Here is a 12,399-nt window from a genome sequence, read left to right as displayed (position 1 = left end):
GGTTGGGGGTGGGAGGGCTTCCTTATGGCCCCGCCTTCTATGACCTTTGACCTGTGCAACCTGAGGGGCTCCCAGGAGAGCTCACCTGGCTGGCCCTGACCAGCTGCCCCTCATTACCGGCCCGTCCCATACACTCCTCCTCTGGGACACAGACACACACACACACGCACACACACACACACACACACACACACACACATGCACATGCACATGCAAATACATACAAACTAACTAAAACACACTCATGTACTCAACAGCAAGACCTGTGTAAGCACTTTACTCTGGTGAGATTTGTGTCAAACTTTTTTGTGTGTTTCAAAGGTTAAAGGTCATCGTTATTTTTTAGAATTAACATCGACAAAAAGTGCTTGATTAAATATCCTTAAAACTATACTTCTATATTATTATATTCCTTGCTGGGTGTATGGCCAGTAAACACTAAAAAAATCATCCCAGAAAGCAGAAACCATGTATTTTTCAGTAGAAACCCAAACACAAAGGAAGTGGTTTGTATAAGCTACCACCAGTTTGTCAGTGGGGACAGGATTTTGAAGAGTCAGCGTTTACTGAAAGGAGATATTTCAACTCACAGCACCCTTAGGTGACAGGTGAGTGAGCCGTGTCACCTGAGGCTGGCAGAGCAGGTGAGGAGGGCAAAGCGAGGTCAGGCGGGGCAAAGCGAGGGCAGATAATAAAGGTCAGGCGAGGAAAACTTTGCTCTGGGGTCCACATTTTCAAAATACTTTTTCCCACAGCCCAAAATTGATTTTTCAAGACCGGTATTTTGGCCAGTGAACGTTTCTCTGTAGTCAGGCTGCTAAGAAGACTTGAGAAATCTCCTCCTGACCAGCATCTGGCCTGTATGGGACAGTGGTTTCACTCAAGCATGAATACATGGTAAGTCCACACGAGGGGTGGGTGGATTCATATTAAAAGTATCAATACAACAAATCCTAAGTCTTGTTTTGAGTATCAACACTAGTGTCAATAGGATCAATACAAAACAAAAAAAAAAAAAAAAAAAAAAAAAAAAAAAGATCTGTCTCTCTCTTCGGTGTTACGCCCAGTTGTCTATAAGTTCAAGTTCATTTTTCTGCATCAATAAACATTTGCACTGTTTGCACTGTTTGCACTAAAGGACAAGTTCATGATTTTGGAACCAGGACCCTGCTTACAGATTATCAGGCATTGTCCTTAGAAGTAGAGAGCATCATTTCACCAATCGCTTCAGTATTGATCCTGCTATCGATCATGCGCTGCAGGCTCCAACGGCAGCCAGTGCTGCAATTGTAAACGGCTTTGAAAAAATACAGCATTACTTTTCCAAAATGGGAAGTTCAGTGAATACTCTCAGAATGTTCTCCTGAAAAAGGTTTTGCAAAGTGATCATTAAATCAGAACTCTGCCATCCTACACTACTCACAAAAAGTTAGGGATATTTGGCTTTTGGGTGAAATTTATCAAAAATGTAAAAAGTTCACACTACAGTGATATTATATCATGAAAGTAGGGCATTTAAGTAGAAGCATACACTGGTGATTTCCTCATCTCAAACAATTTCTTGAAACAAAAGCCAACAACAGTGGTGGATATACCACAACAAAAAATGTCAATGTCTCAATAACTTGTCATGTGCCCTTGAGCATCAATTACAGCTTGACAACGACGTCTCATGCTGTTCACAAGTTGACTTATTGTCTGCTGAGGCATGGCATCCCACTCTTCTTGAAGGGCGGCCCTCAGGTCATTGAGGTTCTGGGGTACAGAGCTCCGAGCCTCTACACGGCGACTCAGCTGATCCCATAGGTTTTCTATGGGATTCAGGTCTGAGAAAGTGCAGGCCACTCCATTTGAGGTACCCCAGTCTCCAGCAGCCGTTCCCTAATCATGCGACCTCGATGAGCTGGAGCATTGTCGTCCATGAAGATGAAATTAGGCCTGTGTTGTTCATGCAGGGGCACAATGACTGGATTAATGATGTTATTCAGGTAGTATGGGCTTGTCACTGTACCATTAGGGCAGTTCTGTACTGACCAGACAAACCTGCCCACACAGTAACACCACCACCACCAAAGGCTTGTCTGGTGACAACAGTGGCTGATGCATAGCGCTCTCCTTGACGTCTCCAACATCGTTGGCGGCCATCATTTCTGCTCAACATGAATCGGCTTTCATCAGAGAACAGCACTGAGGCCCACTGGTCCCTCGTCCAGCGTAAATGCTCCCTGGCCCATGCAAGACGATGACACCTGTGCCTGGTGGTGTGGTCAGGTACCCTTGCAGGTCGTCTAGCACGCAGACCATGCTGATGTAAACGGTTTCGAATGGTCTGACGTGACACTTGGGTGCCTCTCACCTCCCTTAAACGTGCCTGGAGTTGAGTGGCATTCATCATCCGGTTCCGCAGGGCATTGTTCACAATGAAGCAGTCATCAGTGTGGATTGTGGCCAAAGGACGTCCACTTCTATGCCTTTCTGTGACTCTTCCAGTCTCTGTATCTCTGTTGCAACCTACTGATGACACTCTGTGACACTCTAAGCTCAGTGGCCACTTCCGTCTGAGAACATCCTGTTTGAAGCCTCGCAATGGTGAGGTGCTGCTGATCAATTGTTAGGTGTCATCTTGGTCTCATGATGTCAAAATGTGAACAGCATAATGAGGAGGACTGTTTAAATACCAATTCTAATTGAACCAGGAAATTTATTGGTCGATTCACAGATCAAACACCTGATGTGAATTTTGCCGTTAAGCTCCTTGTTAGAGAACAGCAACTTGTGCAAAAAGTACTGAAACACTGAACAGTTGGACATGTGCATTCAAAAGTTTACAGAAGGTCACATTAAGTTCACCTGTAAAGGTTAGAATGCATTTTAGGTTCATCTGGAAATTTCACCTGAAAGCGGAATATCCCTAACTTTTTGTGAGTAGTGTATGTGCAATCAGCCAAAACAAGTCCCAAAAGAATAACATGGTCTAATCTCTGCTTTTTTCATAAAAGTAACATTATCTTCTGGCTCAATACTGAAATGACCAGTGAAATGATGCTCTCTATGTCTGAGGATGATGCCAAGTAATCTGTAAATAGGGCCTGGGTTCCAAAATAGCAAACGTGTGCCTTAAGGTTGTTCACTCAATGTAATTAATGCACAGTAACGATATTGAGCATGTTTGTTATTTATCATTAAAAGCTGCCCTATGTTTGACAATGCATGTGATTCAGAAAAAAGGAAAATGCCTTATGTTTGACAAATAATTTTGTTCTAATGAGAATGTATTCAGAAATATCCTATCAATGCACTGATCTTATTTCAAAGCTAATCAACAGGTTTCCAGAATTTTCTTAAACCAGTTGTCATTTTCAATGTCTTGTTTGTGCTTATTTTCTTTTATCTTTCTTGTCTTTTGGAAGCTATAAGCCATATCACATGAGTGTATAGTCCTTGTCTATTAACAGTAAGATTTGTGTATACCTGCATGTATTATGAGTGTGTGCTCTTGATGTGTGCGCGTGTGTACATGTGTGTATTTGTGAGTATCTTATGACTATGACTTCATTCATTATACATGTGTAATAGGTGGGTGTTTATGGGATGCATTGTTGCCAGAGTGCTATGCTATATTGTTTTTCATTTGTTTCTTCTACTTTTAAATGATTGATATGACACATACAAATGCTGCTGCCACGTTTCAGCCCTTAGGCAATTCCCTACTCATTTTATTTTGTATCTTTAATGAAGAGTTTTATGTGTGTAATTAACCAAACCAAACCAAACCAAACCAAATTTGCCTTATTCTGCCTTATTTCAGCACATTTATACTTGTTCCCAGAAAAAAAAAAATCCATAAACAAGAAAAACTGCAGTGGGATTATCTCATATCTCACCCAGTGGCTGATTATTATTTTTTTTTTTTACCTGCTCAGGGAAAAAAAACAAGACTCAAGATTGAGTAGGAGACTAAATGACCACATCTCATTCTGCAGCTGCTGGAAACGGGCCAGGAGCAAACAGGAGCCTGACAGCCGTCGGTCCACCTGACCTGTGCAGGTCACCCCTGAAAGGGACTGAAACTCACTTCCATCTCACTGTGACGGCGCTGCCAACCGCCGCTGAGCTGCGAGCCAGCCCTGGACGCCATCTGTCAGATCACACACACTGCATACACACGGGTGCAGGGACACTTTCTCTTTTCATGAGGCATACATGTGAGACGAATCCAGGTGAAAGCCAGGATCTCTCACTGATTTGCCTTCTTGCTGTAAACTGTTGCAATCACAGAGGAGGAGAGGCTCATTTTTGAGGATGGTACAGATTTTTGGTGTTTATTAGGCCTGAAGCCCTGACCCCCCCCCTCCCCTACCCTTCCCCAACCCACACCACCCTCCTCAAAATCCAAGGGAGCCAGCCAACTGAGCAGCTAGCAAGCCCCCCGCCATAAACCAGCGACAAAATAGCAGCTCCTAATTGTTGAGTTTAACGCCTGGCGATTACAGGAGCTCATAAAACTCCCCTGTTCCCCCCCTCTGTAGGACCCTCCCCACCCCTCCCACACCCCATCCCCTCCAAGGCCACACAGGGCGTCAGTGCCAATCAGCCGTCTCCCATTCTGACACCCATTTTTTATTTTACAGCCCAAAGAGGGAGGAGAAGTCTACACTCATTTAGCTAACGGAGACCAATAAAAGCTGAGAGTCAAGATTAGAGCCGGGGCCTGACGAATGCGTCGCTCTGCGCTCAGGGAGCTCCCAGCAGCCTTGGGCTTGATGAGCAGTAAATAGAAGTTTGCTTCGGGTTCTGGTTTGCTTTAGAGATCAAGTTGAACAGCAGATTTTTATCACCCAGTTGACAAATTAATCACTAAATCTTGTGTTTATAGAAAAGAATCTTGAATCTTGTTCTGATGCCAGGATGCACTAAATATATAATAACACATTTAATTATTAAAAAAAAAAAAAAAAAAAAAAAAAAAAAAAACTGACTAATTGTCTGAAACCATAAAATCTCTGGATAGAGACTACAGGCTGGGTTGTGGACAGAATTTAATAAAATGTTTGAGTTTTAGAAAAAATACCAAAACATCGGAGTCATGATGGGGGTATTATTGTAGCAGAATTGTATAAGTTACACATGTGTGTTGAAAGTTGTGTAAGTGTATCTCAATCCGTGTGTGTGTAATCACATTTGTAAATGTGTTAAAGAATCTGCAAATGTGTATTCAGAGTGGCGGGGGGGCCTTGGTGGCTTGCTGGATAGGAGTGCATACCATGTACCAGGGCTGAGTCCTGATCGCAGCGTCCTGGGTTTGAATCCGACCTCAGGTCCTTTGCTGCATGTCACCCCCTCTCTCTCTCCTGCCTTTCCTGTATATCTCCACTGTCAGAAAGGTAAAAAAAAAAAAAGATCTTAAAATTTTTTTTTCTCCAAATCTGTAGTCTGTACATACGCTTTTCTGTCTGAGAATTTTTGATTTAATTTTTGTTTTCAATTTTTGTCTTTTGTTGTTGTAGGTTGCTATTTTTTGTGCCATTTGTAGAAATATTTCACTTATTTACGGATCTTTACATTTGGCTTGACTTGTCTTTTTGCGTGGACCCCAGCAAGATCAGCGACCACTCTCTGGAAGCTAATCGGGATCCAAATAAAGAATAAAGAACAAAGAACAAAGAAAAAGTAATATTCCGATTCACAAGTGCATTGAGATTTGATATGTGTAGACAAAGCTGTAATCTGTGCATACACAGATACTGATGGCTGCAATGTCTTAAGTATTTTTGCTGAAATCACTTGAAGTACAGGCAAGTCATTAGTTACAACTCAGACAGGACTTTCAGTTGTCTGTCTTGTCACTGAAGAACAAACATTAGGGGATAATATCTGTATTTTCTCAACTTTAGTTTACTTTGGTTTAGTTCAAAGCGATTAAATAGAAATAATAAAAATCTGAGCAACAAGTACAGCGATAACAACAGGAAAAAAAAAAATCACATCAATTTGGAAAAAAACTTTGACTCTGATTAAGAGGCTTTTCATTGTTTACATCAGGCAGAAGTTTCCCTGTGATTTCCAAACATGTCTGCTATCACACACACACACACACACACACACACTCACAAACACAAGCCGCCACTGTATGGTATTACAACAGAGACACTGTCTGTGTCTGCAGCATCAGTCAAATGCCTGAAATATAAATGTGTGTTTGTGTGTGTGTGTGTGTGTGTGTGTGTGTGTGTGAGTGAGTGTGTCTCCTGTTTAATTTTATTCTCGGGGAGGCTTCCCCTAACAACAGGCTGCACCACCAACACAGATGGGAAAGATTTTCCGTAATTTCACTTGTAGAAAACAGGGCATCACAAGCCGACGTTTAAATGAAAAGCTCCCTGCTCAGTTTTGTCCAGCTCAGTTTTTACCCTCTAGTATTTCAGCTCCGGGTGCTGGCTGCTGCTTTCACTTGGTTCCACGTCAGCCTTCGTTTCATGTCCAGGTTTGATTTTTCTGCAGGCTGCAGTGGGCATGGAACAAGAATCAGAGGTTATATTTCACCCCTTATATTATAAATCCTAACTAAAATTTCACAAATGTAACCAATACTTTTACTAATACAGAAAAAAAAGCAAAAAAGAAGACAAAACAAACAAAAAAGAGGCTGCCATTGTATTCAGTGAGGTTGTGTGGGCAGGTTGCAAGCACAGCGGGTGATGTAACGTGCCTTCTTTACCTACAACCACATTTACTCGTACCCCATGTGGTTCATGAAGGTACTACAGGAGCTATGTGAGAGAAATCTGAAAATTAAAAAAAAATATAAGAGTAAATTGTGAATATATTATGGGATTTTGAAAATATTTATTTTTCGATAATAATAGTAAGATTTAAAACATGAAGCAGAACGATACTTTTACTTTATACTTTTTAATGTAAAAGAGACAGGAGAAGCGTGCATTCCAACTTGAACTTGAAGGCTAGCAGTGAAGCAGGTAAAAGATGGAGAGGAGCCTCTTAAAACAAACCAGAAGAGCCTGTTCAAAAGAAAAAAAAAAAAAAAAACTAAACTAATGACTTGCTGAAATGTTATGGCCACAGTGTTAAAATAATTCTGCGGAGGATGCACTACCTGCAACTCTTTCACTCCGTTTCTTATTTTTAATGTTACATTCTTCAGTGCAGTGTTTATTCAAAGGGTTGGATTCTGTTTTTTCTTTGCTGTGATATTGAATCAGGTATCAGAATTTTGCATTATCACTGATATCTGGGTATGAGGTTCATTCACACGAAACATCCCCCTGATGTTTTGCACGTGGTTGGGAGAAACTGTCCTTTCTGAAATGTTTATCACCTCAGTTTTTGTCTCGCTGGTTTCTTGCCAAATGGATGAAGAGGGAAACACTTGTGTGGTGGCTGCACAGCCTCTTTGTTGGCTGGTCCTCGAGCCCCGGCTGAAGATGCCTTCTCATTAAGTCGGGTGCGCTGGGTCTTATTGTTGTGCTAATCAGGCACAGATGTGGACACCCCGACTCCGGAAAATCATCCAAGCAGGCCTGACAGCAGACGCCTCTCGGGAACTGGAGGGGGGTGATCCTGGAGGAACCATTATAATAGTTTTTGACAGCGATCCAATCCAAATATGTACACGCGTGAAAATGAATCAAGCTTGAGCTGTCAAGCTCCGAACTGAGATATTTATGACTGCAGCGTGGAGGGAAGAGCTTTTCTTTTGTCAGGGATGGGAAAGGGATGAAGAGTTTAAAATTTTGCAGACAGTTTTCGACCCAGAATGCTGGATGAAGCTGAGAGAAACTGCCGAGGGGAAAGAGAACAGCTCTCCCTGTGCTCAACAGCTAGCCATGACGTGACCTTAAGCCAAGCGTCCTCTTACCTTGACCCATGAACAAGAGGGCAAAATGTTTTCCCCAAAGATGCTTGAGGTAAAATAAGTGTCCTTGCTTTGTTTTTCTAAGAGAAAGTGGCAGTCATTCTAATTGCAAGAACCATTTGAAAGAAGATTATCTGACACTAACATTACATTTTGAGGAAGTTTGTTGCCCTGATCAGACAAACAAACTAGAGCCTGACTGCACTGGATTTTGTTGGACTACCGGAGTCAGTATTTAGAGTAAAAAATCTCTGGTAACGATGTAATGTTTAAATTGTTCATATTTCTATTTTTTTTATAATCCTTGTTTATAGTGTTTATATTGCTTACTGCTATTCATCTGTGTATACTGTATATTTCTTCTAAATTTGCACATTGATCTACCTCTATGCACATTTTATACACCCATGCACACGTTTTTTTTTTTTGCACATTGCTTTTTGCACACTGGGTTGTACTTCGATCTTATTCTGTTGTACTTAGATCTTATTTTTTATTTTTTATTTATTTAATCTGTAATCTGTGGATACTGCTGAAAAACTGTGAATTTCCTGCGGGATGAATAAAGTATCTATCTATCTATCTATCTATCTATCTATCTATCTATCTATCTATCTATCTATCTATCTATCTATCCATCTATCCATCTATCTATCTATCTATCTATCTATCTATCTATCTATCCATCTATCTATCTATCTATCTATCTATCTATCTATCTATCTAATCGCGATATAACGGAGATCTTTGCTGCGGAGGCTTGATAATAACATCTTTACACACAAATAACTCACATGCACTTTAGTAATCAGGCTATTCACCATGTATGAGCAGTTATCTGATTTCTCAAATGCCTTGTAAATGAGAAAGCCACTTTCCATAATCAGGAGACATATGGCTAACACAGGTAGATTTCTCCTGGAGAAACCTGGTTAGTGGGCCATGTTAAACCTTTCTCGGATTCCTGAGAGGCTTTTTTCTGTGTCTGCATGTGCAGGAAAGAGAGCGGATTAAGGAACTGACCTGATAAACACAATAAACACACTGTGGAACACGTGGGGGAGTAAAAACGTTCTATTCTACATTCAGTGAAGTATACTTAATAATTTTATGATGTCTGATGAAATCATACGCAAATGAAAAACACATCTGGTGCTGCCTGCCTCTGCCCTCCAGATCAGAGGGCTGAGGCTCACCAGTCATTGGGAGTGTGTGTATACTTGGGTTTCTGAGGAATCAGCATTAGGTAACTCATGTAAAAGTGTTACCAAATTTCCTGCCATGACCTGGTTAATTTCAATAATTTGGTTTATATTGTGAGTGTGAACACAATAACAGTCCAATTCGCTGCTCTGACAACTAAACAATGGAGTCTGCTGGACAAACTGTTTAACAGAGGTGGAGGTAACCAATTACACTTACTCACATTACTGCAATGGAGTGGCTTTTCTGTGTACTTGCACTTTTTTTGAGTAATTTTTAAAATAAAGTCATTGATTTCACTTTGACTTCAGCACATTTTTGCTCGAGTTTTGTCCTTGACTACATTTTGATTCATATCCATTACAGAGAACAGATGATCAATGACAGATTGTGGAACCTTTCACAATAAGTATGAGAAGAGGAGCATTTCTGTCATTTCCAAATTTCACAATAAAAGCTGTACTGAGAAAAACTGCAGATGGTCAATGGAACGAGCACCGTGCAGAGTCAACAGGCAAAAAATTTGGAATAAATGTGGAAAAAAAGGAATAATAATCCTACTGCAGTCAAACATCAGCAGAGGAACAGTACTTCTACTTCTACTGCAGTTACATACCAGCAGAGGAACAGTACTTCTACTTCTACTGCAGTCAAATACCAGCAGAGGAACAGTACTTCTACTTCTACTGCAGTTACATACCAGCAGAGGAACAGTACTTCTACTTCTACTGCAGTCAGATACCAGCAGAGGAACAGTACTTCTACTTCTACTGCAGTCACATACCAGCAGAGGAACAGTACTTCTACTTCTACTGCAGTCACATACCAGCAGAGGAACAGGAGTTCTACTGGAGTAACAGTTTGTGCTACTCTTCCCACCGCTGCTGTTAAATGTTAACACTTTTAAATGATGTCATTGCATTTAGCTTTAATCTGTACTGTTGTTTGGACTAAAATTAAAGGTTCATATCTCAGCACTGATCCAGTGCTGATGAAGCTTGGAGGGGTGAAGCACCTTGTTTCTGATTGGTCCATGGCTTGCCTGCATCATTCGTGAGGGACAATATGTTTCACTTTTTTTAAATGTACTGTATTTTCCTCCTGCTGGACGTCGTACTCTTTGCAGCGAAGTCCATCGGCGACATATTTCCACGTGCTCAACATGAGGGGAATCTGAGCTTGGTTCCTGGAGGGCCGATCGAGGCGCTGATACACTTGACCAGGTGTCTCTCTCTCCTCCGCCCCGCCTCCATGTTTTTCTTCCCTCCACTGAGCAGCAGAAGCCAAACACCCCCAGAAACTCCACCGCCAGTTTTATCACCGCCAGTGTTTGTCTTTTTCACCCCCACACTCACAGGAAGGTGGGTTTCCGCCTCTGTCACTGACTCTTGAGGAGCGGGAGACCCTGTGTGTGTGTGTGTGTGTGTGTGTGTGTGTGTGTGTGTGTGTGTGTGTTAGAGACGCAGAATTACATGGTAGTGGTGGTGAGGTATGGAACACACATTCACATATACACTGCCTGTCAGTGAATGGTATAATGACTGGACCATTGTTGTCTCTGTGAATGTGTGTGTGTGTGTGTGTGTGTGTGTGTGTGCCAAAGCCAGGTGGTTAGCGGGTGTGAGGTGCTTTTATAAACTGCGATAGAAGGCCCTGATCTGCGCTCTCAGACACAAGACACACCTGCTGACATCTTAGCAACATAAAATAAGCTGTACAACACACACGCACACACACACACACACACACACACACACACACACACACAGGTGTGAGTACATGCTCAACATAAACAACTCACACAGAAACTGAAGTGCTGCTGGTCTACAGAGTCTGGGTTGTGACTTAAGGGGGAATGCAGGTGATGACACACACAACCAAAATTTTTAAAAAAGGCTGATACCACACCAATATTTCTGCTGAGAGCTGATATTTTGTGTCAGTATTTAATATCTTTATATTTGACGTTTTGCCCAAAAAGTATTCACTGTTGCCACCAGAATTTCATTAGTGGCTGGAGGAAAAAGCCTCTGATCCACAAGTCAGACAGTAAACTCCCCACTGAAACCTATGAGGATGGAATAATTGTAGGTGGGCTAATAGCTCTTTAAGACACGGTAGGCAAAAACTCTGAGCTATTTTGATGCTTTGAAGGATAAAAGAAGTGATTTAATTAGAAAAGCAGTAGTGCATTGCAAACTGATTGGTGAAAATTTAAACTAGAATCAGGGTCAAATGATCTATAGCTCTAAATGACTGCTTGTTTCTTCACCCTGCAAAGAACAAACAAACAAAACCTCCATGTAAAGTCATTTCATCTCATCTTCGGTGTTAAAACCTTGTTTTTCTGCAAACAAGGTATAATATCTGCCTGTGGGGTGAGATAATCCCACTTGTTTCCAGTGCAGTTTCACTTGTTTCGGGATGTTTTCTGGGTGCAAGAATAAATCTGTTGAATCTGAGGCAGGATCAGGCAGATCAGCCCCATAGGGGCAAGAAAAGGGCACTTGATTCAAGAAAATCTGCAAATTTTGTTTGACTTAAAAAAAAACAACAAAAAGATTTCAACACTGAAGATAAGACTAAATGATTTGTAGGGATAAAGATTTTTTTTTTTTTACTCCTATATCCCAGGCCTTCACACAGTCACTAGCCTGTAGAGCACTGGGACGTCCTGCACAAACACATCAACATGCCACTAACGGCCATCAGCAATAAACAAACTTTGTCCTTTAAAAAAAAAGAAAAAAAAGCAGCAGTTTGGATTTAAGTTATTCACCGAAGCACGAGGGCATTCCTGCACAAATTGATCGCCATCTAGCTAATCGGCATCAGCAATAAACAAATGCCCTCTACTCGGTGCATGGCGGCATTCCAGCCCGACCGGCTTTAATTAACCCTTTGTTGGTCTTGTGAGTGTGAAGTGGGCCTTGTTCATGTGACCCGGCAGCCAGCAGAGAGCAAATTAATGCCGAAGACACCGTGGGATTAAGATTATCCCTCTGGAGGATGATGGGACATGAAGGGAGGGGGAATCTCCCTGTTGAGATTAACACCTCGGTTTGCCTTTCCCACATGCCCCCTCAATCCCCCAGGAATGCTGGATCACTGTCCATTCAAACTAACGTCTTTCTTTACAGCTCTGCGGTGATTAGAAAGTGGGTCGAGACCCGAGTCCTGGTCACGGGGTTTCGTTTCTGTCGGCGTCTCCACGCGGCAACAGGGAAGTTTTCTGGCTGAAAGGCTAAATTTGAGTTTGATAGCAGAAAATGTTTCAGCGATTGAAAACATTTGGATAAGGGTCGGATTTTGGTGTCAGTCCC

This window comes from Myripristis murdjan, chromosome 14 (genome assembly GCF_902150065.1).
Source record: "Myripristis murdjan chromosome 14, fMyrMur1.1, whole genome shotgun sequence".
Taxonomy (NCBI): domain Eukaryota; kingdom Metazoa; phylum Chordata; class Actinopteri; order Holocentriformes; family Holocentridae; genus Myripristis; species Myripristis murdjan.
The sequence above is the reverse complement of the archived record's forward strand: the minus strand, read 5'-3'. Positions refer to the sequence as shown.